Here is a 26,631-nt window from a genome sequence, read left to right on the forward strand (position 1 = left end):
CTTCGCGTGTAAGCGTGCTCTTCTTCGCGTGAGGAAGCGCAAGGGCGCCCCCACTTGAGCGTGAAAGCACACTAAAAACTAAAAGGCATGCATTTCAATACAATGGTAAATAATACACTTGAACACATATTGCCAAAGGCAGAACAACGACCTATATGCCAATATATACCATTTTTTTGAAAAATGTTTCAGTAAAATGTTACATATTCTTGTGTATTTGCCACTTATTTCCACAGTTAACCTTGAGACTTTGGGCCTTTTTTTGACCTTGTTGTGAGTTTGTAAGGTTGTGACTTCTGATTACACAAACTCGATGCCAATCAAAACGTTTGTTCTTCTTTTTCCCCAAATTAGAATCGATATGAGAATCGATAAAGAATGGAATCATTAAGCAATATCGATAATGGAATCGGAATCGTAAGAATTGTATCAATTCCCATCCCAAGTCATAATTGTATGTGTGTCGCAAAATAGTCAATACGGAGCTGACCTTTCTGAGATTTAGTGAACTGGACATACAAGTACAAAATAAAGGCTTTAATTACTGTTACTTAGTTTTGTCCAGTTTTCAGAATCAACATGGCACAGCTAATGTTGCTGAAATAGCTGTATATTGTAGACGTAGTACAGGATAATATCCCCAGTGAACAGTGTTGAGCAACTGATGATTTCAGTTTAATCTATGACAACCCTGTCTGACGCACTGATAGGAGGTTTTACCGCAATCTTTTTATGTTATCACCCAAGGTCAGAGTTTATGCAAACTATGGGTTGCAGGCAATTTGAAGAAGAGAGCTTTCCCCCAGTGCCCTGGCATAAAAGATACAGAGCCCAGAGTTTAATTTATTGCCTTATAAATTTTGCCTGTGAGAAATTCTCTCTGCATGACTTAAGCGTAACATGCCGTTTCATACAGTCAATTTTGTCAATGCAAGGAAGACCACAGGACAACTGTGAAATATTTGCAGAAATATAAGCACATTCTCATAAATCCCCAATATTTTGTCAGGGTGTTTTGCAACCCAAAAAGTATTCACAGTCCCTCACTTGCAACAGCTTCTGTGTTGTCAGAACCTTATTCTAAAATGTATTCAACTCAGATTTTTGTCTGACTAAATAACTCTTGAGAGATCTTTGAATTGCTGAGCACCATTGCTCACAATGAAACCTGATGGTTGTTGAAAATTGTCGCAAAGTGGAATGGATTAAATTACAAGAAGCTTAAAGTGAGTACGACAGGATAACAAAAGTCTTAAATAGCATTATTATGTGAATTAAAATCATATTTTGAGACGATTCGACTATATACAACAATTTGGCAAAGTGCAGATGACGAGAAATTAGTGTTTTAATCCGTCATCTAGCCACACCTACCATTATAGGGTTCTAGCTTCCCCAACAGGTGGATGACATCAGCAGGAGAATGGTTTCATCGGATTTAGTATGCAGCCTATTGAGGGGGAATTATTCACAACGAGGAAAATGAGACGAAGAGAGCCACAAAATGTCATTGTTTCAGTCTCTCTATTCCAATATTTCTAAAGGATATTCTTTTTATCGAAGTATTTTTCCCAATTGCTAAAATGGTATGGTCATGGCAAATAACAATCTCGTGCTAAATGGAATATGAAATAATAAAAATGCATTTATTCAGTACAACATGGCAAAATTGCTCCATAATGGTCAAAACTGTCGACTTCACCTTTCCTGTCAAACCTCCCGAACGCTATATTATGCCGCCGTAGTTAGTCAGGCTTTTGACAATTCCCTGCCCCCTGGCTTCGGAGAATGTAAACAAAACAAGAGGCGTGACAGATAGGCGACATGCTAACCCAAACAGAGTGACGTCTCAAAGTCTTATTTTCGCTTTTCCAAGCGAAAAATCACACAAAACTAGCCCGGAACATGTCAAACTGCCGCGGGGTTGTCGATTTTCTTCGCCGATCGGCAACCCGCCCGGTGGAGAGCAAGTTACAGCTCGTTCCTCTGCTACTACGGACAGGAGAGTGCACCGGGAAGGCAGCTGGAGAGTACTGCCGGACAAACCGACCGACGTCGGAGGAGCGCATGGCTGCCACTTGGTCAACACGAATATGGCGTAAATTAATGCTTAGCTACACAGCGAAGACGTAAACAGTGAGAGAGCGGCGTGCAGTTGTTGTGTGCAGCTAACAAGGCAGGATGTCTGTGAGGAGAACTTTTCTACATGTCGACATCGGCCGGTTTGTCGGCGGTCATTGTCCAACAGCTTTCCCGCAAACGAGCTGCCCTTGCCCACAGCAGGGGAACGAGTCCAGTAAGCTGTAACTTACTTGCCGCCGGGCGGGTTGCAGATCAGCAAAGACAATCGACAACCCCGCCGCCGTGTGACATAATCCAGGGTAGTTTTGAGTGATTTTTCACTTGAAAAGCCTAGAATAGACTTTGAAACATCACTCGGCTCAGATTAGCAAGTCGGTTAGCTGTCACGCCTCCCGGTTTGTTTATGCTCTCCGTAGCCGGGGCTGTGAAAAAGGACAAAAGCCGGGCTAACTCCAGTGGCATAAAATTTAGTTTGGGTGGTGCAAGAAGTGGACAGTTTTGACCATTATGGAGTAATTTTGCCATGCCGTACTGAATAAATGCATTTTTAATATTTCATATTCCATTAAGCACAAGACTGTTATTTGTCATGACCATACCATTTATTTAGCAAATGGGGGAAAAAATACTTTGATAAAAAGAATAGCCTGTAAAAATATTGGAGAGACTGAAACAATGACATTTTGCGGCTCTCTTTGTCGCATTTTCCTCGTTCTGAGTAATTCCCCCTCAATGGGCTGAATTCTAATTCAGATGGTAAATGGTGTTACACTTATATAGCGCTTTTCCACCTTTCAAGGCGCTCAAAGCGCTTTACACTATCGCACCATTCACCTACTGGTGACGCAGCACCAGGAGCAACATGGGGTTCAGTATCTTGCTCAAGGATACTTAGGCGAGTTCATCAGGGCGAAGAATCGAACCCACAACCTCTGGGTTGGGGGACGACTAATCTACCACTGAGCCACGCCACCCCAGATGAAACCATGACCCTGCCGGCATCATCCTCCCTTTGGCAACGCTACAGCCCTGTAATGGTAGGCGTGGCTAAAGGGCAGATTAAAAGACTAATTTCTCATCATCTGCGCTGACAAATTGTTGTATATAGTCGAATCGTCTCAAAATATGATTCTAATTCACATAATAATGCTATTTAAGACTTTGTCTTTTTATCCTGTCGTAGGCACTTTAATATTAATGGTAAAAAACAAACACTTGTAGGCATTTCAGCTGCCTAATAAGCAGCAACAAAGTGTTATGGTAAAAAATGAATACGTTCATGTAATTTCTTAGTTTTTTATCGTCATTATCCCTGGAGGGAAAAGCCTAAAGGAAAAGAAGATTGTATGGTATTTTTGCTATGCTGTGATTAATGGATTAATTGAGGAAACTGTGAAATTACCGCTTGATAGAAACTAATAGATTACAGAGTTGATTTATGGGAAGATAAATCGGGCACATTTTATCATTTGTGGGAATTTTGTACATTTCAGTACTAACTCGCTTGCTCGTTTTGCACGTTCCTATTGCACAGTTGTACAGTACTCCAATTCGCAGATTTTTTTTATTCGCATTTTATTATTTTATTCATATTCGTCTTTTACATTATTACTTTATTTTTTTTCTCAATTTTATTCTCAACACTCTGCAAGTCAAATGCAACAAAATTGCATTCTGTATTCACTTGTGCATACCAGAATGACAAATAAAGTATCTATCGATCTATCTATCTAGTGTCGAACTACGTGAACTACTGTGAAATTTTAAAAAATTAAATTGTGGATGAAGAGAGGAAGGGAGTGGAAACTAGACAAATCTGACTCTTAATGAATTTGTCTATGTCGCTCAGCTCAGCTGTGAATAATAGTGGATTTATTTTGAGTCCAAATCATTAATATGGATGGCGCGTGACTATTTTGAAAGCTGTTGGTAACATGTCTGGCAAATGAAAAAGAAGAGTGACAGCTTGCGACAGTTAATGTAAGTGCTGTTGCCTGCTGCTGTCAGACATTTCTGGGATTGACTGACTCGTAGTCCATGGCACTAATTCGAGGTCTGACACCATGGCCTTTAAGCTTTCAGGTAGACACTTTGGTTCGATACGCTTATTTTTTTTTACCTGTTAGCAAAGAGAGGCATCTGTTCAAGACAGAAGTTTATCTATTTTACTGACGAAAAACCAAGTAATCATTCTACAAATTAGGACTATTCTGCAGTATGGGAAAAAAATAAATAAAAAAACAACGGCCTTGAACAATGGGAATGCAACTTCATTATTTGATAGAGATCAGTACAATTTATTTTTTACTGATGGGAAAAGGCAAGTGTTTAATTATTATTATTATTATTTTTTGTCTTGATTTCCAATTTACATAATTTCCTATGGAGAAAAACTAATACTAATCCAAAAAGTAATACTACTAATCCAATCAAACAATAGATTCTCCAGTCCAATTAAGCAACCTTACTAGTGCAGTGAATAAAATTGCCAGTTATGCTATCAAAATTATAAAAACACAGTATGTTCCTTGGACAACCATTTAAGTGTGATTTAATGCATCTTCACAACTCATAACCAAGTATGAAGCAGCAAATTTAATTCAAATGGACAAATAATCATTCCTGCAGCAAAGATCCACACCATTTATCTTTGCAACAATTTGCTTGGCCTCCTGTCTCTTCAATCATTGTGGGTTAACTAAAGGATATGCAGCCTCTAAGTCCTTGCACAACACATCACCTCGACACATGCATGCTTATTATTTCACATTATCCAACTGCTGCTTTTATTTAATCAATAGTCCATCAAAGACATGCGAGATGGAGCAGAGACATTTTAAAGACATGGTGTTTCTTGATCCGTCTGTCTACTTACTTCTAATCTACATTGGTTTACAGTTTGCGGCTCTACAGGGAATTTAGCCATACTATGCCGTCTATTATGGAGTTACACTGTGTCCGTTTCAAACTTGGAGTGCACTAGAACTGCCAAAGTCCATCCATTTATCCAACCATTTTCTGTGTGGGTGAGCTTCAGCTGACATTCAGCAGTCAATCGCAGGTCACATTTGGACACTTCAAAATCAGACGGGATAGGCTCCAATTCACATCCAATGGATAGGCGTCGGTGCTTTCACTGTATTCCCTGGTCAAATTCAGCTGGGATAGGCTGCAGCTTACCAGTGACCCTAATGAGGACAAGCGCTATAGAAAATATTGTGCATGTGTGATAGAGGCAACTTTAATCAGTAAAGCTTTCATTATCACTTTTTCGACTGGCTCTTTAACAAGCTCTCCTGTGTGCCCCACAGCTAAAACGCCACTGTGTCATGCAGCTAGCGACTGAGTAACCACAAATTGTCTTCCCCTCCCTGAGGCACAGCAGTCTCCTAAACTCAATTCCTAATTCTTTTTAAGAGCGGTGCTTGCCTGGGTCTAACTGTGAAAAGGTACTTGAGCAAAAATACAAAACACTTTTCTCTTAAATGAAATATGTATGGCCTAATTGGCATTAAAAGGCATTTTGGCTCAACACGATCAGTGCCATACAACGAGGGTCTGTGTTTGGTTAGGGTGGCTGTGTAAAAATGATTCTGGCTCTACAACTATTTTTGGCACACAATTTCAACTGCTCATGCACAGACCTGATACAGCAATGTTAGAAACTGTACTTCAGATCTGACTAATGGCATGACAAATATGCCGCTGTTAAACCCTGATAACAATGTGTGCCCAAGCCATCAAAGTGCAACTACCAGGCCACAAATCATTGTGTGAGCTCACACAAACAAGCTATTTATTATCTATCACAGTCCAGATCTGCTCCTGTCAGCAGCAGCAGCAGGCTGCAGCAGCAGCTGCTGTCTTCCATTCCAAATAGTTCTCCCAGATTTGTCAACACTGTGTTCTGTAGACATTTTGATTTTTGAGCCAGCTCGTTGGATGTCAGCGTCATCCTCTTCCTTTGTGAAATGACTCCAGCCTCCAATTCAAAATTCAACTCAAATGCATACACTGAAGGGCAGCAATAAATGGGGCTGTCAGTCTTTTGCTTTGCTAGTTATTAGTGTCACTTTGATAAAAGGTAATGACTGTCAGGAGGCATGATGGAATCATTCTGCTTCTGACAGTGCAGTGGATAATTTAGCATTCCTAAGAATTCAGAGAAAAGGCTATTTGTTTTAACTTGATTGTACTCAACACTAGGGGTGTGACAAAAAAATCGAAATGGTGATATATCGTGATACATTGCATCCCAAAAAGGTTATCGATATGCTCCTGACAAGAATCGAGATATCGTTTTAAAAAGGTGTCAAAGTTAAAAAAAAAAAAAAAAAAAGGAACCAATAAGTTGCTACCAAAATCTTCCACCATAATAGTGTCTCAGTTAGCTCTAAGGCTACCATTGACGGTGCTCGACGCCCAATCCATTTAGGCTGGGAATGTTAGTTCATTCGAAACCACAGCATTCACTGTCATTCTGTCCGATTTTTGAGGCATTCACAGGTAACTTGCTGTTTATTTACAGTTAATTTCCTGTTGAGTTTGAGTCACTGCATATTCATTTGGGTGATTCCCACGTCACTTCCTGTTCTGTAATTCAAAATAAACAGGAAGTGTCCCATAAAATACCCCAAAATCAACAGGAAGTAACTGAAAATCAACAGGTAAATGACCTTAAATGGCCCAAAATGACCTCATTGCCTGGCATTGGCTGCCACTGACACCCATAGACGTTCAATCCGTTTGAAGCGGGAGTTCAAATCCAGTTCAAATGGATTGGACGTCTATTAGTGATAAACTCATTCCAATTCACAGCAGAAGCTTCTTTTTCTGCTTATTAGTTGTTTGTAGAATATCCTAGAATGATTTCCTGACCAATGTATAGCTAATCGTTGTATCGCCATATCGAGTTATCGTGAGCTTTGTATCGCAAATCGTATCGTATCGTGAGGTACCAAGAGGTTCCCACTCCTACTCAACACAAACATCAATTTCATTTTAAGTTATCACTGTATTTTCTTTTTCTGCAACAGACTTACATTAGACTTCATAACACTATCACTGTTTTCACTTTCGTTGGAGTCGTAAAAATTAAGACTAGTGTAAATAATCAGAGACATACTGTGATTTCCCGAATATAATGCGCACCCATGTATAACGCGCAACTGAAATTTATCTGTAAAATCTAGGGAAAATTCTTGTACTCGTGTATAAAGCGCGCCCTAATTTTAGCACCAATAAATATGAAGAATAGCACATTATCCCTTTATTTGTCTCCAGTACCTCACACTCGATTCACCTACATCCGGGGTAGGCAACCCGCATGCGGCTCTTTAGCGCTACTTTAACGGCTCCCTGGAGCATTTTCAAAAATGTTTAAAAATGGAAAAATATGGTTGAAGAAAATATATTTTTTCTTTTGATATGGTTTCTGTAGGAAGACAAAAATGACATGCTTTAAAAATGCGTAGAATAAATATTAAATTTTAACATTTCTGTCACCGAATATTTGAGTCATAGCCTGCGACAAACGTTTCCAACCGCAGGATGGGATGCCAGGCAGGTGGCTTTTGTCAACAAACCGGCAGCCGAGTACCCAGTTGGGAGTGAGGAAAAAAGTGTGATTCCATTACTTCTGAAGAACTTAGAAGAGCGTAAGAAAGATTTAAAGAGAATTATAATACTAAGGGGCTGTGAGATATCAATAGAACCGTTATGTGGCAAGATAACAAATATTAATAAAGTTAACAAAAAAATAAATCACATTCATGAGCAACTATCGAAATTAGATAGAAAATTACGAACATTTCCGAATGTAGCCCGGAAACAGCCGAATGGCGCTGTGTCGTCACAGCCACTAAACCAGTGCTTCTCAATTATTTTCTGTTACGCCCCCCCAAGGAAGACGTAAATGTTTCGCGCCCCCCCAACTCTCTGCCGCCTCTGTAAATAGTATCATTCGTCTATATTACTATTATAAGTACGCCTCAGCCTAACATTGTGTCCTTTTTTTTCTATTAAAGAAAAAAAGTAACATAGATCAACTTATAATAAAGTATAACGTTTTTAACATTGTGTTGCTTGTAACAGAAAAGACTTAACGCGCATCAATTTGCCTGAAGTTAAAAAAAAATTGAAAAAATAGTCACATCCAAACTGTAAAAATACACTCAAGGTACATTTTTGACCATTTGATACTGAAAAATAAAATGTAATAAAATCAGTAAATAATAACAAATTCAAATTGATTAGAAACATTTACTCTTCAGGACAACATGCCAAAACATTTGACCGAAAAAAAGACAAAACTGAATAGAAGGGGGGCAAAAGGTCTTTGGACAGAAGGAAAGTTTTTATTTTCGCTGATTCACCACAGTGCTCACTGGTTTACTGATATAACACTGACAAAGCAGGACGATTGTGACAATTGGCAATATTCGGCACGTTTTCGCTGAAAAACAATCAAGCGGCTTATCAATGAGATTGAGGTCTAATGTCTTTAAGTGGCATCTTAACTGATTTGGCTTCTCCGCTATAATCATTTTTAGACTCAGTAAACAGTGGTCTTTCCTCATTTCCCACTATATTAAAAGTCAAAGGCAAACGGCCCGAAAAAAGCGCATTCTCGGCGGCCGAGGGAGAACCGTAGGTGAGGGCGGTGGTCGTGACGATCCCAAGCCGAAAACGGCACTTCTCGGCCGGACACGTGAGAACCAAAGAAGACAGCGGGTCGCTGCGTGAGTCCAGCTCTGCATGAGTCTCTTCCGTGTGCTCTTGCTTACTTCAAAAATACTGCACGCACTTTGAAAATGAGAGCGCCACTGCCACCCACGGAGTGGATGTGCAAGTACACTTTATTCTAGTACGGCAAAAAAAAAAAAAAAAAAAAAAAAAAGCATGTTCCCCGAGGTCACTCGCGCCCCCCCTGGCATCGCTCTGCGCCCCCCTGGGGGGGCGCGCCCCACCATTTGAGAAGTACTGCACTAAACAAAAGGTCCAGGCAGGTGCCATTGTTGTTTGTCGACAAGAGAGTTGCGTTCGTGTTTTATCAAAAAAATCACTAAAATGGTTCAAACTTGTTGTGCTACGTGGTGTAGCCAAATACCCATTTGTAGTACCCATGAGTTCCCGAACGCGTTAAAAAGAGCTGAACTATGCAGACAATGAGTAAAGTTCACCCGTGCAAAGAGGGCTAATTTTGCAGACCCAGCCTCCGGCACGGTTTTGTGTGGTGTGCATTATACACCTGAAAGCTATTCGAACTATGGACAAATGAAATCAGGTTTTGCTAAGAAATTGCTGCTGAAAGCAGATGCGGTGCCCACCATACACGCGCAGCAACCTAAATGTCCGAAGATATCAAGAAAGAGGACGATGACTGGCACTGATGAGACCACCCCACCACCCCAGGCAAAGCAAAGTAGGGGAGCAGCCAAGCTCGAAATGGCCAGAGTGAGTACTCTATTATAATAAAAAAACATATCACGGATTGGATATAGGACTGGACACATGTATAAATTATCGCTCGTACAATATATACAACAAATCCTTTAATCCCATTCATATTTGTGTCTGTTGGCAGAGCGAAAACCTATGATAGCACAATAAATGATAATTATTCTATACATTACTTTATTTTGCGGTGACGATGCATCAGCTTCACAAAAGGAAATGCAAACCAAACCATTCGGTGTTTCCCACACGATCTGTTGCCGGTGTTTCATCTGTGTGATTGCTCCCCTCAATGATCGTTTCATTAGGCTGCATTGGCTTTCATTTGGGCTCAAACTGATAACCCAAAACATCAAAGAAAGGTTCAAAACTCTCCTTGTCACGTTTAGAAGAATGTTTGTTACGCCGGATTCGTCGCTGCAACTAGAAACAGTTCTTAGTCAGGACCCAAGCCTAGGGTGTTTCCTAGTTGTGACGTCACGCACACAATAAGCTAGTTTTGGGGATCTCGGGCGCCATTCGTTTTAGCTTGACAATCGATCCAAATTTCTCTCATTTTCTTGGTGTTGCGATGTGTGTAATTACACGAAGTGGCATGATATGAATCCAAAAGGCATGCGCTTATGGATAAATGATAGAATATGAGCATTTCCCCAGGTGTTGTAATACTCTTTAAGACTGCATCGCCAAACTCTGTTGCAACCTGAGAGATAAGAAAGTGTGGGAAACCGTTCGCAGATGGTGAGTACATGAAGAAGACATTCATCCACATATCAGAACACTATTTGCAGACTTCAAAACCGATATAATACAGAAAATCAAAGACATGCCCAGATAAGGGGCATGTTATGCACGTTCCATTTTTGTCATTTTTCGAAACCTCAAAATAAAAACGACAACAAAAATCTGATTTCTTTAGTGCACTTCTATAATTTCATAAAAGCAATGAAACAATTCATTAACCCTTTAAGGTCTGGGCCTATTTTGTCTGATTTTGCATGCCTTTGAAGTTGCCTTTATATTTCAAAGAAAGAATTGTTTACGATGGCCTGGTTTGGTCCCTTTTTTTGTGACACCTTGAACTTCATGTCCAAACTGTTGTTTCCTTCACTGACCAATTATAAATCATCATTTTGGGCCCAAAAAGACCAAAAATTCCAAAATCGTTTTGTCAAAATTTTTAATATTGATGTCCAATTGACAACCAAACATGCGTAACGAACCGTTTCGAAACTTTGTAATATTTATTCAACATGTTAGGATGAACATTCAACCAAAAAAAATTAGAATAAATAGTCTTATATTTGACAATTCAACATAAACAACAGGTATAGCCATAGGCGTTTTTTGCCTTTATACATGCTCTAGTCAAAACAGGTTATATACAGCAGACCGAACAGTGAAAAAATATATACCATCTAACATAAAAAGTGTTTAGAGGCCATCTCTTTATGAGTTTAGGTATTGCGGCCCATCACTTGATGAAAACTATGTACACACAATCAAGCTTCTTGAACACACATTTATATACACAAATTGAGAAGACTGATTGTGGGGGAAAAAATATATATGTATAACATTGGTGGAAAAAAAGTATTTTCAAAAATATTTACAATAAACAAGTTAAAATTTTTTCAGGCATGCCACTCCGAAAAGCAGTTTCGTCCTGGAATTAGACACAGGGCTACATCAGACAGCCCACACTTCCATGGGGTGTCGGTCCTCTTTCCACCCTTCCATTTTCATTTCACTTTACTTTCATTGTCACTATAAATGTACATGAAGAAAAAGTCAGTATGAAAATAATAAAGTATAAAATAAAAATGTATACAGCAATAAATAATAATGGAAATCTATATGTATGACAATAGAAAGAATACCATAGCTGAATATGTGCTACATCCCTAATCTTCATATAGAAAGAAGAACACCACAAATTATAAATTCCTGCCTGGCATACACACAGTGCACGTACGACTTTGATCTGATATGCACATTTTATTATTATATACACGACCACACACTTATATTGCATCAAAATTAACTTTGTCTTGCAATATCAAAAGAAACTTTCAAAAGAAACTTTTTCAGCATTAAAAAAAAAAAGTGAGTTGGCTTACCTCTGCTCGTCGATGGCATCACCCACGTGTTCAAATCCGTCACTATCTTCACTCGGGGACTCTTCCGAAGAAGACGATGATGACGAATTTGGACCATCCTCTTCCTCAAGTTGATCAAAAAGCACAACTGCTTGCGCTAAATTTAGTTTTCCGTTCATTCTCAAAGTCACACAAAGTCACTGCTCGATCCAAACGGCCGTCGCTCGCCACCTCGCTGCTTCAGAGCACTCCTTCCTCTCGTTCGGTGGAACCTCGCACGGCAGTTATATTTATTTTAAAAAAAAAACGCATTTTGTGCTTCCACTGTGACTTCGAAAGGGTTCGTTTGATTTGTGTTTTTTTCATGGAGCTTCCGTTTTGAAAAAGGACAAGAAATGATGGAAATATAGACATAAACAAATGATCCATGCAGCGTTTTAATGTTTTTTTGAGAGGACAATAAATCTATAAAACTTAAATGACAATATCTCACGTTTTAGTTAGTCGATTGACTTCAAATAATAACGAGAGTAAACCGCAACTTCCGCACTTTAAAACGAGACTAACCAACGGCATGTGGGTGACGTAATTAAAACGTGAGGGAGCTTCAAAGACGACGTGCGCTGAGGACGCGCCGGCGCATCCTTCGACTCCCAAGGGTTAATTAATAATATTGTAATGAAGTTAAACTTGAGGTGGCATCATATAACAGTTACGTGGTGCGTTGGACGCACTGCACAGAAAATACAAATTAAATCATGAAGGCTCATTATGTTTCTTTAGCCGACTTGGTCATTCTGATAGTAGGCTAATATAGCTAATACAAGAATGTATTGCCTTCATTATTAAGGTTATTTAAGGCTTTTAATTTTTTGCGACTTCAGACATATTTGTTTTTTGTTTTTTTTGGTCCAATATACCTCTTTCACCATTTTGGGTTGCCGACCCCTGAACCTACATCAAACCGTCTAGTTATTTCTCGAATCCCAGCTTCCTGAGATGACTTGAAATTACTTTTCTTTTAAAGGCTGCTGTATAACTTGCTCATCTCACCATGATCAAATAATCTTCCTTGGATTGATAAAAAACAAAAGTGAGGATTGAAGTCTTGTGTCTTAAACTTTTATACGTTTTTTAACAATAATCGGAAAGAGCGGATCACAGTATAGACGAAACAAGCTCACGGAAATCATTTGACCAATCAGAGTGAAGTATTACCAAAACAAAATGGTGACGTCATATACCCTAATGGCCGGCAACATGATTGCTGTATACGTTCTCTTCAAGACAACATGGCCGTGTCAATACGCCGGCATGCTGCGATAACAAGGTAAGAAAAATGTAAATACCAGTAATAGACGAAAAGTACAGCTTAAGAATTTTAATTTTATTATATGTGAAAAATATCATCATGAAAACAATTATTTACAACATGAAAGTTGATTATTACATCACTCTTGTTCGGATCAGGTAATATTGTGCTGGTCCATGCTGATACTGGAACATGAATCATGATGAATCTTTCTGTCTCAATCCCTGTGCCTGTGTTTAACGTGTGCCCATTATTTTACAACTGCATTTTGGGAGGAAAATTGCGCGTTATATTCGGGAAATTACGGTATGCATAATGTGAGACATGGAAACACAGAACTTCTATAACAAGACTGTCAGCAAATTGGAACTCTGACCCTTCAGGAACTTTGTGCTGCTCTCGTGGAAGGCCAAGACACAGTATTTTTAGCCACAACCACGCTGTAGAACACTAGCAAATCCCCATACTAGAAAAGAAAAGTAACATTTGTCATGTATTAACTTGTAATGCACAGATATAGTGCGCAACCACTCACTAAAGTTTACTTGAGAAATGAAAGGAAAATGGATTTTGAGTCAAAATAGGGTTGTTCCGATCATGTTTTTTTGCTCCCGATCCGATCCCGATCGTTTTAGTTTGAGTATCTGCCGATCCCGATATTTTCCGATCCGATTGCTTTTTTTTTGCTCCCAATTCAATTCCAATCATTCCCGATAATTTTTCCCGATCATATACATTTTGGCAATGCATTAAGAAAAAAATGAATAAAACTCGGACGAATATATACATTCAACATACAGTACATAAGTACTGTATTTGTTTATTATGACAATAAATCCTCAAGATGGCATTTACATTATTAACATTCTTTCTGTGAGAGGGATCCACGGATAGAAAGACTTCAGACTTTGTATATTGTAACTAAATATTGCCATCTAGTGTATTTGTTGAGCTTTCAGTAAATGATACTGTAGCCATGCCCCAATGCATAATGGGAAGTGGAACCATGACTGTGTGTAGTGCTACCAATTGATATATCTTCTCTGAGTTGGGAAATAACATAAGGTGTTAAGAAAAAGATCAATTGCTACCTTGCTTCCCCACATTGCTCCCATGATATTTCTAACCGTAGGAAGAGGGATTGTAAGGCTGCCAAAATTCACTCAACTCATTTTACGCTGCCTTTAATCTCTCTATATAGGTGAAATGGCGCCATTACAGATTGAGCTTAACAATGCGTGAGTGGCTCGTGCAACGCATGCACTAATTGTGTTAAATATTTTAACGTGATACGTTTTGTAAAAATAATTAATTACCGCCGTTATTGGGATAAATTTGATAACCCTACCTTAAGCCTAAACTAAGGACTCTGGATGAGTGCAACATATTATGTCTGTAACGTTAAATACAATTAGAAAACGATTTAATTAAAAAATATATATATATTAAAAAAAGGCATGGCTGATATTTTTTTGCCGATCCCGATACTTTGAAAATGACGTGATCGGACCCGATTGATCAGAATGCCGATCGATCGGGGCATCTCTAAAAATAAGTGCTTTCTGGGACAGCCGCTTTGGTGAGTTTAATCATTTTACCCAAAAATGTATTTTTGAATTTAAAACAAAAACACACATACATGGAAAGATATATAAACTTGTTTATATATTGTGCAAAAGAATTAGATATCGGATATGGAGGACCAAATGGGACAGAATGAAATATATAAATACTCGACTAGACTTAGATCAGTGTTAGTCCCGCCCACTGACTCTGATGGGTGAATTTGATATATAAAATAAATTCATGAACCGCTGCAACATGTGTCCATGAAATAATTAATAAGTGAAATTATTACATTTTTTTACATTAAATGAGCTGGTATTTTAATTAATGAAACATTTAAAGCAACACTAGCTATCTTTTCAACCTTTATAAAATATTTTCATAAAATTTGTGATAATATGACGATTGACAACTAGTTGCATGACACCGTTTTTATATCTTGAGGGGGTCTGTATTGCTTTCACCGCCACTAATTTACTTGGAGGAGGGTGGCAGGAACCTTGCCACACAAAAAAAACAACTACAAATGTGCTGACTGCTTTACAGCATACGCTTTCCCCATTCATTATGAAGACGGTAGTCGACGCGAACGCTTTTGCGCGGATTTGTAAAGATGGCAGAGCAACAAAAGGGACAAAAGGTTTTGTCTGAGGAGGAAAAAAAAGGAAAGCTATCAAGATATACAGAATAAACCCCACCCCCAACCGAATTCGTTAGCGCTAATGAGTTCGGGTGGCGTGGTTGGTTTAGCCACACTAAGCCGTACGGTTGCTAACCGTCATATGCTATTGTTTAGCCACAACTGGATTCATCACCTTATTATTTTTCATCCTTCACACAGCCGCTGCAAACAGAAATGTTGTTTAATCCATATGCAGGCGACTGGGAGATTGATTTTTGATTGATTGATGATTTTACAACACTACGGGTGTGCGCTGGCCCTCTTGGGAAACGCAGTCTACCTTAAGGCAAAACACCACCGCTTTTGTCCACTGGCATCGCTAAAATTGAACAAAACTGAAACCTACCGAGTGTTGCTTTAATGGTAGTTTTTTTTTTTTTTCAATTCCCATTTTAATTAATTACACATTTAAGTATTTATTTATAGATGTATATATTTCATTCTGTCCCATTTGGTCCTCCATACTTTCTAAGTTTGCTTGTTGCCAAAACTGGTACCCTCATGGGTGACATAATAAAGAAAATGTAAAGGTGTTTATAGAGCTGTGGTCTGACAAGATTAGTTATTGTCAAAGACTATCTAGTCTAGACAAGGTATTATTAAAGATTTTAGAGTAAAATGTCTTCAAATTTTTTGTAATATTTTTTGAAATCATGAGTTAATCAAAAAGAGTACAGACTGAGAGTACAGACTTGGGTGAGATAAACACACTGTTGTAGATTCAGTGACCAGTTTCACAGCAAAAGTGAAGTTCCAGTTTTTTTATTTCCTGTAACAGGTCACGTATCTGCCGCCTTTTGTTCCCTGAGGCCAAGTCTTTGCAGATTGAGTTGCTTCTGCCAATCATTGCTTGGAAGCTGCCGCGGAGTAGCGGTCGCGGATGGTCGGTCAAACATTTCTGACACATGAATTTAAAGTTAATTTCAATTCAGTCAGCTGGGAGATGACAGAGTGTGCGAGCCACTGGCACATGACAATTGAAGAGGACTTGGCTTCCCACCTCTTGCTTTCCATCCCAAGCCTCTATGACTGATAGCATACAGAGGAGGAACAAGTCTGCTCACTGTGATAAATGCTCTAGTGGCTGCCACAAACTCCCACTGCCATGTAATGTCTAGCGCTTTTGTGAAAAAGCCTATAATTTAGGAACCATAATTTTGCCTGGTGAAGCAATCACTCCTCATCTTTGAACACTGGCTGTCTTGGTGAAGTGTGTTCGTGCTATCGCTTTAAATTGCTAGTGTTCTTAGGGCAGTCAGTTCAGTTTACAGACTCAAACCACACGCTCAATGAGTCAGAACATATTGAACTGATGTTCGTTTGAGTGATCAATTAGTCTTGAGATCTCTTAGTACTCACATTTATTATGCAATGTTGCAGGTGTGTACCCGCAGGGTGTTAGAAAAGACCGGAGGAGGTCAATTTCAATATCAACCAGCGCAATGATAGCCACATTCTGATTGATGAGGGGGATGACTTTAGCTTCGGGGCTGCAGCTTTTTAATTTGCTGGGGATCATTAGCGGGGAAAGGCTCCTGCCTGTCGCTGCAGAGGGGCGGGGAAGCAAAATGGATGCAGCACAACAGAGCCCATCTTCATCCACCAACCAGGGAGCTTTCCCAGACTCTCTAAGCTGCTTCAAAGAGAAATGTACTCTAAGCAATACAGTTACGACAGTTTTGTTGAATTGAACCTACACAAAAGTGAGTATCGTTATTCGAGACCCCAGCATACTTTGCAAAAGACCTTTTTTAAGTCAGTTTCAATTAGATTACAGAATTTGTTTTTTTCCCTTAAAATGTGTTATTGTCTTCTAGCATCCCTCCAGCAACAGTTTCCGTGTCTACATTTTTGTGGGGTAGGTCTCAAACCAAGACTCCAAAGGACAAGTCTAACAAATGAACCAATACACCCCCAGGCTATAGTAGAGCCAAGTGTATTTGTGCTTGTACTTTCTCTTATTGAATGTCCTTTGTGACTATAGACCTAAAGTGCATTTGTCTACATGCTAACCAGATACATTAACATTAAGCTTATATTCAATTTATATATATTTATATAAAAGAGGCATAGACAAGGCTGAAAAGGCAGTGTCTGCTCTTGCACCCCTCTTTAAAATAAACTGCTGTATTTTAAGCTAAAAGAATTGCTGTCGTTGATAGAACAATAGGACTGACTATATGTTGCCATAGCAGTTTCATGGCGCATTATGCCCCCGGAATATTTCTAAATTGTCCGTTTTACCCTGGAGACCCCCGTTTACAGACACTGCGCAACTGCTTTTGTTTCAACCTAGCCATAAAAAGAAGGTAGGTTATTATATTTATTATTTGAAATGTCTATCATTTTTAGCTTAGAATCATTAATGTCTAACATTTAGTTTTTTTAAAAAATGACAAATTATTCACTCACATAATTTTAAACACATTACATCACAATGAAAAAAGTGTAAATAGGCCAAGGATATCTACCTCATAACCATCACTTAATTGTATTTTTTTTGCTACTGTCGCATTTTCCCTGATATTTTAGATGATAAATAATCGATCCAAACAAAGAAAAGTTAAAAAAAACAAAACAAAAAAACCTTTTAAATGGTAAATATTTGAAAAAGAAAATCTCGACCATTCCTTGTTGTCTGTGAATTCTGCATTGCGACCCTTTTTATATTATCGTGTTTCACCTATAAAATCCCCACAGAGTCCGACTGTGGCCATTCACAGCTGTGTCTTGACACTCTGTGAGACATGCTACATGGAGTTTTTGGATCGAAACAAGGTTAATACGTGATAATATCTAGTTAAAATCATGGTGTCTTTAATTATGCTCTCACATCGAGTTACTGGAAAGCCACAAAAAGACATACAGTGCAGCCGAACGCTAGCGCGAGAATTATGGACACAGCAGGCTAACTGACTAGCATGCTGTCCATTATCTTTGGATTGCTATTCATGAACACAGCAGGCTAACTGACTGACATGCTGTCCATTATCTTTGGATTGCTATTTATGGGATGATATCGATGTATTAGATTCATTAGATGCTTAAATCATAAAGCCTAGGTCCTAGGCTTCAAGGCTAAATACAATAAATACTGTTATGTACTAACATGTACAGTATATGTTCCCTTTATGCACATGGAGCCTTTTAATCTCAGTATCTCGTATTCACATTCTTTAACCATAATTGAAAAAATACTTTAAAAGCACGCTGCAAAAATTAGAATATGATGGTTTTGAAATTCAGCTCCTAAAATTCCCCTGGACATGTTTTTTCTTTGCACAGATTAAAATCAAGCCAAATCAAAAACGGTATGCAGTAAAGTTATCACTAACTATGCAGCTAACCCGTTTAGCCATGTTTATTTACAAAATAAAACACGGGGCTAAATTAAATTTACATTTACTCACACACCAATTTCCTTTATTATTGTACAATACATCCACCCACATGTCTTAGGGCATACATATTGATTATCAAACACTTGAGTATGCAAAGGGGATCATCGTGAAGTGTTCGTTATTTATTATGTACCAGACTGGGTGTCCAAAACCTTATTTGAATGAGAAACTTAACCCCTTAACGCCGAATGTCGCGATTCGGCATCATACCGTTCCCGCTTTGAAAGCGGCCAAAATATCGTCTGCCTTTGTTCACTGCCGGTACATTAATGTCAAACACATGCCTAGGAACCTTTTTCAAGCATTAGTTTCAGTCGTGTCCGACCAGAGACAACACCGCTTCCTTTTCCGGACCGTGATATTCAAGATGAAAGCCACGTTGAAGTCCTGCGCACCAACTTGACTAATTCATTCAATTCAAGGTAAGTCAGCTAAAATAAAAAAATATGTACCGTCTTATTGTGTACTTGTGTTGCTAACACGATGAGATAGAGTTTCTATGATGAGTATTTTTGAAGCTCTATGACGATTTTGGTTTGTAGCGCTATCGCTACAGCCGGCATCATCGGAAAAGCACCTCCCCCCTCCCCCGCCACCCCGCAAACGTAAATGCGTTGTTTGTCGAAGGTTTGCAACACTCGCACGCGTTTTATCTATAAACTATCACTCTCGTTATCATCTGTAAACATTACAAAAGTAATGTGTTGCATAAAAAAGGGCATTTGTGGTTACTATTTTTCTGTAGAACAAATAAATGAACGCATCCTTTATATGCAACGGTGCACACGGGTGCCTCCATGTCGTTCCACTTTTAGACACGTTTTATTCAGACATTGCCACACTTGTTGTCATCTGTAGACATAATAAACATAACGTGTTGCATAAACAATGTCATTGCTATTGATTTATTTTTCTTATTTCTATATAATGAAAAATGAACACAGCATGAGCTGATAACTACCAAACAGAAGCAAATGTATGTATGTTGATGGTTTTCAACACATTTTGTTTTGAAATTATAACAGTAATTTCTTTACCTTATTTTTCTGCAGAAATACAAATGAATGCAGCAGCTTTTTACGCAAAGCTAGCACACCGTGCCAAACCACCTCCTGTTGAGAGTGCTCTCAGTGAGAGTGAGGGCAGCAATGAGGAGTACAATCCTAATAAAGCAAGTGAAGGTGAGTTTGTGTCAAGTTTGAGCTTGTTTGACATCTATGGATGTAACTACGTGAACACACTGAAAAGATAAAAATGTTTGGTGTTTCCTAAAGTGATTTATTATTTTCTGCACCAGGTGATGAAAGCAGCAGCAATGACTCTACAGTGGACATTAGCAGCAGTGAGGAAGATGATGATGATCCGCCTCATCCACCTCCAACCACCAGTGCTGCACCTGCAAGACCTTCAAGAGCTACATCAAGGGCAGATCGAGCCTAAAGCAATATATCCAAAAAAAAGCCATACAAATTGGGATACAAGATTTTTGTACTGTGCGACACAAGAGGTCTGGTGCACTCATTTGACATATTCACAGGGAAAATAGATCCGGTACCAGGCCAACCAGACATAGGAGCCAGTGGTAACATTGTGCTCAAGCTTGCACAAGTCATTCATCCTGCTGTTCTTTGATAACTGGTTCTCATCTGTAGATCTGTTTGTTGCTCTTGCAAAAAAGGGCATACCTGCACTTGGGACCGTGCAGCACAATCGCCTGCGTGGGTGCTGTTTCAGTGCAGACTCATAGATGAAGAAGAAGCGAAGAGGGACATTTGAAGAGCAAGAGGCTCTTGTGGACAATGTCTGCATAAGAGCAGTCAAATGGTTTGACAATAGAGGGGTGATTGTTGCCAGCACATTTGCCAGTGCCCTGTCTGTTATGATAAAAATCATCTTTTATTTATTTATCTACATCATATGTCTTCTAGTCTGATTAAAAATGTGATGTACATCTGTGTTTAAACAAAAACAATAATTGTTTTTCAGAATTTCACAAGCAGTGAAAAAAGATGTTGCGATAAAAGTGTGTTCAGACCTGAGATGGGTATGTGCCTTTTTTGCCATTTGTTTTCCTTTATTGCCTGTTGTCGCTAATCGGCATCATACCTAAATGTATGACTATTTTATGGGCTATATTCAAATTAACACTTTCAATTTAATTTAGCATCTATTTGAAAGTAAAAACACACCCCAATTATTTTTTTTATTATTGGAAAAAAATTTAGGCATTAAGGGGTTAAAGAAAATTTCAAATGTCTCAAAAATGTCTATTTTTAACTCACCTGATCTGACCCACTTTTAAGGTGTCAAAAAATGCCCTCCTGTTCAGAATTTTCTCTTTCCCCCGAAAATAGAGATTTTAAGCTTTCCTATGATGTATCACACATGCTTGGAATTTGGCCAAATTGGGGGTCACAGAGCCGAACAATATATATTATATATACGCATACTGTGTTGTTGTATATTTTTTCTGTGCTTTAAACATAGCTTCAGTTCATGTTGAGTTTGAGACACATCTTCAAACCTCATCGTAGGTTTTTAGCTAATACACCTCATGACAGTAAGATTATGAGCCATCAAATATGTTGGTTAAGGTTGTTTTACTTTGATGATAAACACCAGCCATAATCCTTTTTAAATCATATCAACACTGCCTGACAAATAAAATGGCCTCAACCCGGTTGATTTCATCTGTGTATGTGTCTTAATCCCGTGTTCACACCTGATCAAGTAAACAAGACCCATGAAGAATATAATTAAAGCTGACTATTTGCTGCTGGTGTGAAAGCACTTAGCTGCTGCCTGCAAACTGTATCCAACCACCAACCACACATGCAGGGTGGGTTTAAATAAAAATAAAACTCAGGTACAAGATTATGAGCTAAATTGTACACATTCTTTGCAAAACAACAACAAAAATCTTAAGCCTGACATCCATTTTTTTCTTTAAAATGCTACATGTTTAGAAGAGGCAATAAAGGCCATTGCACTATTTTAAAATGTCTTATCTTGACAATACCATTCTACAAAAAATTGAGTAGCTTTAGAACAATCAGTGATGCAGATTGTGTGAAGCACTATATACAGTGGGGCGAATAAGTATTTAGTCAACCACCAATTGTGAAAGTTCTCCTACTTGAAAAGATTAGAAAGGCCAGTAATTGTCAACAAGGTTAAACCTCAACCATGAGAGACAGAATGTGTGGGGGGGAAAACAGAAAATCACATTGTTTGATTTTTAAAGAATTTATTTGCAAATCATGGTGCAAAATAAATATTTGGTCAATACCAAAAGTTCATCTCAATACTTTCCTATGTACCCTTTGTTGGCAATAACGGAAGCCAAACGTTTTCTGTAACTCTTCACTCTTCGCTTGGTGTAAAGCATGGGTGTCCAAACCTGTCCGCAAGGGCCGCTGTGGGTCCTGGTTTTTGTTTCTACCAATCGAGCACAGACAGTTTAACCCAGGAGTGGGCAAACTATTCCACAAAGGGCCGCAGTGGGTGCGGGTTTTTGTTCATACCCATCATGAGAACAGCCTTTCACCAATCTGGTTTCTTACAAGTGCAATCAGTTGATTGCAGTCAGGTGCTTCTTGTTTCCACTGAAACCTCATTGGTTAAACTGTCTGTGCTGAATCAGTTGGAACAAAGACCAGGACCCACTGTGGCCCTCGAGGGCCGGTTTGCCCACCCCTGGTTTAACCAATGAAGTTTGTGCTAAAACAAGCAGCAACTGACTGCAATCAACTGATTACACTTGTGAGACACCATATTGGTGAAAAGATGTCATCTTGTTTTGTAGGAATGAAATCCAGCACCCACTGCGGCCCTATGTGGAATAGTTTGGACACCACTGGTTTAAAGAAATCAACTGTGGGAGCAATTATTAGAACATGGAAGACCTACAAGACCACTGATAAACTCCCTCGTTCTGGAGCTCCATGCAAGATCTCACCCCGTGGCGTCAAAATGATAACAAGAATGGTGAGCAAAAATCCCAGAACCACACGGGGGGACCTAGTGAATGACCTACAGAGAGCTGGGACCACAGTAACAAAGGCTACTATCAGTAGCACAATGCACCGCCAGGGACTCAAATCCTGCACTGCCAGACGTGTCCCCCTGCTGAAGCCAGTACACGTCCAGGCCCGTCAGCGGTTCGCTAGAGAGCATTTGGATGATCCAGAAAAGGACTGGGAGAATGTGTTATGGTCAGATGAAACCAAAATTGAACCTTTTGGTAGAAACACAGGTTCTCGTGTTTGGAGGAGAAATAATACTGAATTGCATCCGAAGAACACCATACCCACTGTGAATCATGGGGGTGGAAACATCATGCTTTGGGGCTGTTTTTCTGCAAAGGGGCCAGGACGACTGAGCTGTGTAAAGGAAAGAATGAATGGGGCCATGTATCGAGAGATTTTGAGTGAAAATCTCCTTCCATCAGCAAGGGCATTGAAGAGAGAGAGATGTGGCTGGGTCTTTCAGCATGGCAATGATCCCAAACACACAGCCAGGGCAACAAAGGAGTGGCTTCATAACAAGGTATTGAGATGAACTTTTGGTATTGACCAAATACTTATTTTCCACCATGATTTGCAAAAACATTCTTTAAAAATCAAACAATGTGATTTTCTGTTTTTTTTTTTTCCACATTCTGTCTCTCATGGTTGAGGCTTACCCATGATGACAATTACAGGCCTCTAATATTTTCAAGTGGGAGAACTTGTACAATTAGTGGATGACTATATACTTGTTTGCCCCACTGTATTGTTTATCAGCCACCTCTTCCTCCCGGATATCTTTTAATTTGGGGGTCTCAGTTCGTCTTACAGTATTTCCATTTTTTTTCTTATACTGCAATTTTTCTCAGTTTAGAAGAGGTTAACAAGGCCATTACACTATTATAAAACCCACAAGGTTAGTCTTGACCATACAATTCTAAAAATAATTGTGTAGCTTTTGAACAACATTGATGCAAATTAAGTGAAGTCACCTTTACCTCCCGGACATCTTTTAATTGGAGGTATCCATATATCTTGCTTTATTTCCATTTTTTTTCTTATACTGCAATTTTACTTAGTTTAGAAGAGGCTATCAAGGCCATTAGACTATTATAAACCGCACAAGGTTAGTCTTGACCATATAATTATACAAATAATTGTGTAGCTTTGGAACAACACCGATGCAAAATAAGTGAAGCATTATGTTGTTTTCCTGTCACGTCTTCCGCCCACACATCCTTTAATATGGAGGTCTCTGTACCCGCATGTATGGATGCAGTATGCCATTTACATTGATACACACAAAAAACAGTAAGCTATGTGGAAGACATTAAATTGCCTAAACCTGCTCTCATTAACTCTTCCATTGATGATAGGAGTCTAATAATGTTGCCCTTTTCATGTTTCTGCTGTGAATTTAAAATATTTTGTCACTAGTAGAGGTCCGTCTATCGCCGTCAGTGGAAGCCAATGAGTCAATTATAACTAGCACACAGATAAGGGAGTGCCAAAAAATCGATTATTAGATGCATCGCGATTCGACACGTGACGATTTGATTCCGATTCATAAATGTTCAAAAATGATGATTTTCCCTAATACCTTAATGACAGCCACTCGTAGCAGAATGAAATTCAAGACACATCTGCCCCCCCCCCCCCCCCCCGACACCTTTAACGGGCGCACGCAAAACGTTATGATGGATGCTGCCGGTTACTGAGCGGGAGATTTACTCCTTTTCAAAAGACAGGAAAATAAATTTGTGTATAAGACAGGCAGGGACCCGGCGGTCGCGCTTCTGTGCACAAGTTATTTTTTAGAGCGAGAGGGGAAGAGAGATAGTTCGTTGCTCCTTGTCTTTCAGTTGTCTAACAGTAGGTTCAAGTCGTGGTAATTGGAAAAAGTCCCTAGTGTTTTGCTAAGTCCCGTGTCTGTGTATCAGATGTGAGTTCACGAACCCTCTTGTACTGTTTAACCTTTATTTGTGTTGTTTTTGAGATGTTAACAGAGATGTTAACAGTTAGTGCCAAGCGCTAAGCTAATTCGCTAACGTGTGGTTCAAATACAGAACGTTCAAAAGACTGGAAAATAAATTTGTGTATGAGACAGGCAGGACCCGGCAGTCGCGCTTCTGTGGACAAGTTATTTTTTAGCGTGAAAGGGGAAGAGAGATAGTTCGTTGCCCCTTGTCTTTCAGTTGTCCAGCAGTAGGTTTAAGTCGTGTTAATTGGAAAAAGTCTCTGGTGTTTTGTTAAGTCCCGTGTCCGTGTATCAGAGGTGAGTACATGAACCCTCTTGTACTGTTTAGCATTTATTGTTGTTGTTTTTGAGATGTTACTAGTTAGCGCCAAGCTGATTGCAGATTGCGCTATGCTGATTGATGTATTTCCATGTCATGTTGTGTGTTGTTTGGTGGTGTACATAAGTTACTCCGGATGCAGAACGTTTAAAACCAGGATTAAGTACAGCGGTAACACTACAAACATGCAAAATGAACAGAAATCTGTAAAAACAAACCACATTGGTTAAATATATGAAGTCTTATTTCTAAAGACACTGTTTGTTTCTAGAAAATGTGTAATTCATTCCTCCAGTGTACATTTTATTGTATTGTTGAGAGAAATAAGTACTGCCTTTGAAACAGCTAATGTTTTTGCACCTTCTTGTGAAAACGAGTATCTCAAGGTCAGCTGTGTGTTGTATGGGCATGTTGAGAAATAAGTACTGCCTTTACAATGGTTAACGTTTTTGCATTTTCTTTAAAAAATGAAAATAAAATAAAAAATAGCAGTTTTAAGGGCAGCTTTTTGTTGTATGGGCAGGGTTCGATCGTTCCTATTGAATCATTAGGATTAGGGCTGTCAAACGATTAAAATTTTTAATCGAGTTAATTACAGCTTAAAAATTACTGTTATCGTAATTAATCGCAATTCAAACCATCTATAAAATATGCCACATTTTTCTGTAAATTATTGTTGGAATGAAAAGATAAGACACAAGACGGTACATACGGTACATAAGTGCTGTATTTGTTATTATAACAATAAATCAACAAGATGGCATTAACATTATTAACATTCTCTTAAAGCGATCCATGGATAGAAAGACTTGTAGTTCTTAAAAGATAAATGTTAGTACAAGTTATAGAAATTTTATATTAAAACCCCTCTTTGTCAGGCCCAGGGCCAGGCAAGTGTCTGTCGTTCAATTAGAATCAGCACCTGACGGGTGGAGCAACGGCAGCTGCCTGCAATCATCATCAACAGCCTACATAAGCCAGCCAGAGCTCCACCACATCGCTAGATCGTCTCTTTCAGTTCACTGTTAGTGCCCTCTCGCGTTTTGAATATTTCTGTGTGGACTCAACTGATCATCAACTTATTTGCTTTGTTCCAGGATCTTGCCTACGCCTCTCGTTATTGGTACCTTTGCCCGGAATCTTCACGCCACAGACTCCACAGCCCTGTGAACAATAAACTGTTTGAACTCAGATCCTCGTGATCTCTCGTGCCTGTTTTGAGGGTTCTCAGCCCACGATCATAACACTCTTAATGTTTTCGTTTTATTAAAATTTGTAAAATTTTCAATCAAAAAATAAACTAGTAGACCGCCATTGTTGATGTCAATAATTACACCATGCTCACTCCCCAAACCCATATAATCATTTGGACCCAAGCACGAGCAGAGGACACCAAACACCAAAAAACAAGTAACAAGCGGACATTACACTGCTGTCATTTAAATCTGTTTGAGCGGGGCATGTGCGTTAATTGTGTCAAATATTTTAACGTGATTAATTTAAAAAATTAATTACCGCCCATTAACGCGATAATTTTGACAGCCCTAATTAGGAGAGTTTAAATAAATAATGGACATAAATTTGTTTAGCTACTTTATTCATTAGTAATGTACAATACATCAATGATCATGATAACCGTGATCATCGTCAATACAGTGATCATTGTTCAATAATCGAATCGTAGCACCCTGAGTCATTATCGAATCGAATCATCGGGTGCCTAAAATGAC

General features: G+C 38.9%; 1 protein-coding gene and 1 long non-coding RNA gene across 3 annotated transcripts in view; one reads left to right on the forward strand and one right to left on the reverse strand.

Annotated features, from left to right (window-relative positions):
• The window catches only part of asic1c (acid-sensing (proton-gated) ion channel 1c), a 170,083-nt gene that overhangs the window by 75,974 nt on the left and 67,478 nt on the right, over window positions 1-26,631 (reverse strand). The window lies entirely within an intron of this gene.
• LOC130929532 (uncharacterized) lies at window positions 18,758-20,636 on the forward strand. Its single transcript, XR_009066909.1, has 2 exons — window positions 18,758-19,778; window positions 19,895-20,636. It is a non-coding gene; the product is annotated as an uncharacterized LOC130929532 (long non-coding RNA).

The sequence above is a fragment of the Corythoichthys intestinalis genome, chromosome 14, assembly GCF_030265065.1.
Source record: "Corythoichthys intestinalis isolate RoL2023-P3 chromosome 14, ASM3026506v1, whole genome shotgun sequence".
Lineage (NCBI taxonomy): Eukaryota > Metazoa > Chordata > Actinopteri > Syngnathiformes > Syngnathidae > Corythoichthys > Corythoichthys intestinalis.